The 6,101-nt window shown below is 46.2% G+C and overlaps 1 protein-coding gene across 1 annotated transcript in view; it reads right to left on the minus strand.

Annotated features, from left to right (window-relative positions):
* MYO16 (myosin XVI) overlaps positions 1 to 4,297 on the minus strand; it is a 437,171-nt gene extending 432,874 nt beyond the window's left edge. The window contains exon 1 of the mRNA XM_032496671.1: positions 3,730 to 4,297. The gene's annotated coding sequence lies outside the window, so the exon portion shown is untranslated. The remainder of the gene's footprint in view (positions 1 to 3,729) is intronic.
* Between the last annotated feature and the right edge of the window lie 1,804 nt (positions 4,298 to 6,101).

A 6,101-nucleotide genomic window follows, 5' to 3' on the forward strand; every position in this document is an offset into this window, starting at 1 on the left:
CTGTTGATGGGCATGCAGTTTGGTGCAGCCACTATGGAGAACACTATGGAGATTCCTTAAAAAACTGGAAATAGACTTAACCGATGATCCAGCAATCCCACTCCTGGGCATATATCTGGAGGGAACTCTAATTCGAAAAGATACATGGACCTCAATGTTCATAGCAGCACTATTTACAATAAACATTACATGGAAGCAACATAAATGTTCATTGACAGATGACTAGATAAAGAAGTTGTGGTGTTATATACAATGGAATACTACTCAGCCATAAAAAAGAATAAAACAATGCCACTTGCTGCAACATGGATGGACCTAGAGATTATCATACTAAGTGAAGTAAGCCAGAAAGAGAAAGAAAAATACCACATGATATCACTTATATATGGAATCTTTAAAAACGACACAAAGGAATTTATTTACAAAACAAACAGACTCACAAACAAAGAAAACAAATTTATAGTTACCAGGGGGAAAGAGGGGCTATCCTGGAGGGATAAATTGGGAGTTTGGGATTTGCAGATATATACTACTATATATAAATATATAAACAACAAAGTCCTACTGTATAGGCCAGGGAACTATATTCAATGTCTTGTAATAACCTATAATGAAAAAGAATACATATACATATTCAATATATACATATATTTGAAACACTATGCTGTACACCAAAAATTTAAACAACATTGTAAATCAACTACCGTAAGAAATTTGCTCATTAAAAATTGAGTTCTTTTAACACAGTTGTGCACAAGGTATTGTCATCCTTTGTGAAATATAAAATAAATCAGTGGATAAGATTCTGCCACTCAAAGTTCATTATCCATTCAAAAATACTAATACATTTCTATGCATACTTTTAGTTGCAGGTAGATACTGGGAAGCTAAACTTCCATAAACTAATAGCTTGGTTTATTGTCAAATCTTCCCAGTTACTATAATCAAATATAAGAATAACCAAGGAAGAAAATCTTTGCAGATTCCTAAAGAAGTTGAGAAAGAGACATGACTCTAGTCGTGTGGAGGAGACTAAAGGTGAACTTGAATGACCATCTCGCTGTGGTTCACAACTGCAGTTGTCCTGGAAATCACTCAGGGCTGATGCATGTGTCAGCCCAGACCAGAGTCTGTAGGTCTGAGGTGGGCTGAGGAAATACACTCTGACAGGTACCTCCAGGGGAGCTAGAGTTGGCACACTGCCCTGGTCCTTAGAGGTCCACCATCTTCTTTCCTAAGTCAAGTTACTGTGTACACGAATGGTTACCCACTCTCAGGAAATATCCCACAAGAAAACTGCTAATAAATGCTTATCACTTCACATCATCTAAAATTCATTGGCACATTCCCTTGAAAAAAGTTCATGCTTAAAGGAGCCAGCTGAGTATAAATGCTCAGTTTAAATCAACTCATCAGTTCAATATAGTCTTAGAGCATTGACTGAATTCTTACTGAGACCACATCCCGGGTAGGCAGTTGGGAAATGAAGGTGAAAACAGACTTGAGCACAGCAAACTCACAATGGCATACTTGCCCACCTGTATACAGGTGAGTTTTGGAAGAGCACCAATGTTTGCCTAGGGGCACCTCCACCAGGGAGAAGGAACCAAATTCAGTGATCCGAAATAGGGAAGGTGGAATGAATGACCACATATGCATTATATGTGCTATGGTTTTACTCAACAAGTTTAATTTTCTGATTTCTTAAAGAGGAAATGTTTCTATTTTTATTTAATCTCCCTCAAGGACATTCGTCTTCTGCAGTGCGCTCGTATTTAGTGGACAATCTCCTTTACCTGCAAGACTGCTCATTTACCCCCCGATCACAGAACAGCCCAACACGGAAGCTACTGGGGATGGTTTCTTCAAGCATCCTCAGACCAGAAGAAATAAATCTTTAAAGTATTAATTGCACGCGCAACATAAAATATTTCTGCTATTTTGGGGTGTACTAAACAAATCATTCCACTCCCCCAATTTTCGCAGGACACAGATAAGCTCAACTATAGCATTATCCCCTCTAGGTAAAATTATATTGATTAAAGTTACTTTTCCTTCAGTAATTAAATAATCACACTCCGGGTGACTTTTGTAGCAAGTAATAGATCTCTGGGGCTTCCTAGTACTATCTCCAAAGCAATGGTGTATATTCTGGTTTCCAAAACGTCCGTCAGCTAAAATCCTCATACGCTCACACAGATCGACCAGATGCGTAAGGACCATAGCGGTGAATGGTAAGCGTATGTTGTATACGTTTGTATAATCATCATAAACCAAACAACTTCACACAGAGAAAGAGACGTATTTCAAAGGACCCTTAACCCAAGGATGACAAATTACCTTCAAAGCCTTTTAAAAGATCAAGAGCACAATTTAATGTGTCCTGGAAGCTATTTAGTGATCCCCACAATGAGGAAGCGTGCTGTTCCGGGCGGGTCTGTGGCTGCCTCCTCCCGAGTCACGTGGCTCTGAGTCCAGAATCTCATGGATGACTCTGGAGTCCCTCCTCCTTCCCCTTGATTCTGAGAAAATCACTAGGAACTGCGTGGATAGACTGCAGTGGCTTCATAAGCACCCCCCAAGAGCCCAGGGCAAACATGTGCGAGACACTTTAACCTTCATCTGAGCAGATTCCAGACATCTCATGAGATCCTCAAAGAAAGCCACCACTCGGAGAGGGTAAGCGCTTCTCGGAGCTCCGGCACTGGGGAGGATAAAGACCAGCTCGTCGTCCGCCTTCCTTCCTGCCCCTGGACTGCTCCGGCCAATTCAGAGCGGCTAAGTTTTACTTGGCCCTGCGTTAGCAGAAGACAGTCCCTCCTCCAGGGGCTAAATAATTCTTCCCCGCCGCAAACGCTTAACACACAAAGTGAACGTCTGGCTCACTCCCCTCAAACAGAGGGCTGAGCCAGGAGTGAGCAGCTAACAGCCATTCGACAAATGACAGAAATGCGAAGAGAACTTGAAAACCATCCCCGTTACCTTTCGGGGGCGTACAAGGTACCAGATAAACCCAGCACTTTCACAGATCTGGTTGGTTCCCCCAGCAGGGAAAGATGGGGCGGGGGCTCGGTGGGGAGCAGGAGCCATGAACGCAGAGCCCGCGGTGGGTACCACGCCGCCCGCCCACTTTGCCCACCCTGCGGTCGCCCGGCCTCTAAGACAATGGAGCGGACACTGTCCGGCGGGGGTCGCGGTCAGGGGTCAGTAGATCAGTGGAAGAGACAACAGCCTGGGGGCTCTCCTTCATCCCCGCATCTTTGTTCTCTGAAGTAGTCGCTCTTTTTCATCCTCAAAGAAAAAGAGACAGAGGACGAACCCCACAGCCCCCCGGAGTGGTCGTGTAGAGGACCGCGCCGCTCCTCGCATCTCCCGTGGCAACGAGAGGACTGCAGTCCCTCTCCACCGCCAGTTTCCCTTCTCCCAGGCCGGGTCCAGAGTTCAGAGAGGGTCTGCTCTCAGCTCGCAGCCACACACCTCCCTATGTCCCCTATCCGGAAAGGGACCACCAGCCTTCTCTCCACGCCCTGCTCTCCACCCTGGGACTCTGGCTGGGGACCGGCGACGCAGGTGCCAGCAGCACGCACCATCCCGGAGTCGCCGGCGCCGCGGGGCAGGGGAGCTTTGCGCCCAGCCGACCTCCAGACCTGGAGGCGAGGCGGCCGGGCCAAGCACTCTGCGCTGAGGACCGCGCTGGGGACCGCGCACGGCGCCCGCCGCCGCCCCTACCTGCTGGAGAAGGGTCCTCGGGAGCCGTGGGGTGATCGCGTGATCGCCGGGGTCGGCTCCGGGTGCGCCCCGCGAGGGTGCGCGGTGCGCGGGTCTCCTGCGCCCGGGGCCGCAGAGCGCTCGGGGCGGGCGCGGTGCGCGCAGCCCGGCCGGCGGGGCTGGTGACGGCCGCTCGCCTCCCGGTCGGCGGTGCTGGCTCCGCGGTCGGAGCCCGGCGTCCGTGGCCACGCTCGCCCCTCCCCGCGCGCCCCGCGGGCCACCGGCTGGGCTCCGGCTGCCGGGGGCGCCGCTCGGCCCGCCGCCTGCCCTCGCTCTGCGTCTCCCTCCTGCCTGTGCCGGGATGCGGAGCCCGCCTCCCTCCGCTCCCGCCCGGCGGCCCCTCCAGGTCTCCAGCCTCCCTCCTTCCCACGCTCTCGCGCGTTGTCTGAGACCGCGCCTCTCTCTCCTCTTCCAGCTCCCGACCCTCCCCTGCGAGTCTCTCGCCTCCCGCTTTGCTGCGACTCTGAGAATAGGGCTCACTCTTCAAACTTTTCCGACCTGACTTTGCAAGAAGCGAGGCAGCAGGAGGGGCAGGGGGTGGCCCGGAGGCGGGTCCTCTGCGCAGTGGCCCGGAGCTGCGACCTGGAGCGGGCATCCCCCTTGGGCAGTCCGACCAGAACAAAGGCCATCGCGGGGACTGTGGCAGCTGTCACCAGATGAGATGAGTGACCCCTTTTAAAGATACAGAGGCCATAATAGCCCTTCCAGCTCTGGTATTCGAGAACCCCTGAGATTCCCCTGAAATCTACTCCAAAATATGAACTTCAGCGTGGGACAAGACGAGTGTGGGCAAGGAACAGCCTTTCTCCAGGCAGCTGATCTCTGTTGCAATTTTCATGACAAAATAAATATTTTGTTTTTGGTTGGCTCTGTAAATGCGTTTCACTGTCCACATTTTGCCATGAGGGCTATATTCTATATTAATTCTAAGGTTAATGTGATATATACATACAGATCTATGTATACAGATATACATATATATCTGCATACAGATGTGTATATAAAATATGTCCAGATATGTAACAGTATACAATAAAATAAGGCCTTGTATATACCACATAATAAATGTTTATTCCAATGAGATTGCAACTATACTGCTTTTTAGTTATTGGATATATTTGCATGAATCATATGACATGGGTGTATAAGAAATGCAACGTTTAGAGCTGTCTGTACAGAATGTACAGTCATACTTAAGCAACATTACAGTGTTCAGGAAAGGATTAAATAATGATTCTGAGATACCGTTTTAATTTTCATTTACATTTCTTATTTTTCTTATTTGAGATACATTTTTTGAATTTCATAGATAGGATCAATGAAATGAATTAAATAACCTTGCAACTACATGAGACTCCATGGGGTGCTGTCCCTACATAATGCGACAAGATTGGAGGCCCAAGTCGGACTGAATTCTTACAAAAATAATTTACAAGCTCATTGAACATATCAAAGCAATTCAGCAATACTGCTAAGAATAATGTAGGCTAGTAAGAACAACTCTGAATTAAAAGTAAAATAAATATTTCAGCACCTAGCTGTTGTCTTCTCCTCCTACACATTGGCACCAAGAAGTAGAAGCAGGCTGTGAGGACTGTCTCCTGGCGGTGACATAACATTGGTTCTACAGAATCTTGCGGTGTTTTTTTCTGTTTCTGGGGTTTTTGTTTTTTGTTTTTTGTTTTTTTTTAGATAGCCGTATGTTTTGAATGTGCATTTTTGTCAAACTTTGCAACAGTTATTTCATACGGATGTTTAATACTTAAGTTATTGTGCTCTTTTTCTGTTACGTTTTCCGATTTTCAAGGATTACTTTTTTGTATTATCCAAAAATGCATTTGAACTTAGCAGAAAAATATATGTGAAACCATTCCATTTCTCTCTATATTGTAAAATTTGTTTAGTGGAAAAACCTTCCACAGATTTACTCTAACAAAAGTTAGCTCTGGTAACCAGCGCTTATACTCCGCAGACATCAAACAAAAAGTGTCTGTTAAAATACTGACATGCATTTAGCCTGACTGTTTATGCTTTGCACGGTACAGTGTTGTATTTCTCACACGTAGGCTATATCTTTGATATATGTTTATATCTATCATACATCTAACGTTCTACATTAGCAGCTTATAAGAAATTAAAGAAAACTATGATCATAAAAATATCCACGATTAACAACCTCTCCTTCGTATTCTAGGCATTTGCATCACACTCTGCCTCATGTAGTCAAAGCAGTGGCTTCAAATACACAACTGACTTTCAGGTTTTAAAAAATGACGTTGCTAGCCAAGTATATAGGCAGTATCTTATTAAGAATGTCATATTGGTTCAGTTCC

This window comes from Camelus ferus, chromosome 14, assembly GCF_009834535.1.
Source record: "Camelus ferus isolate YT-003-E chromosome 14, BCGSAC_Cfer_1.0, whole genome shotgun sequence".
Taxonomy (NCBI): Eukaryota; Metazoa; Chordata; class Mammalia; order Artiodactyla; family Camelidae; genus Camelus; species Camelus ferus.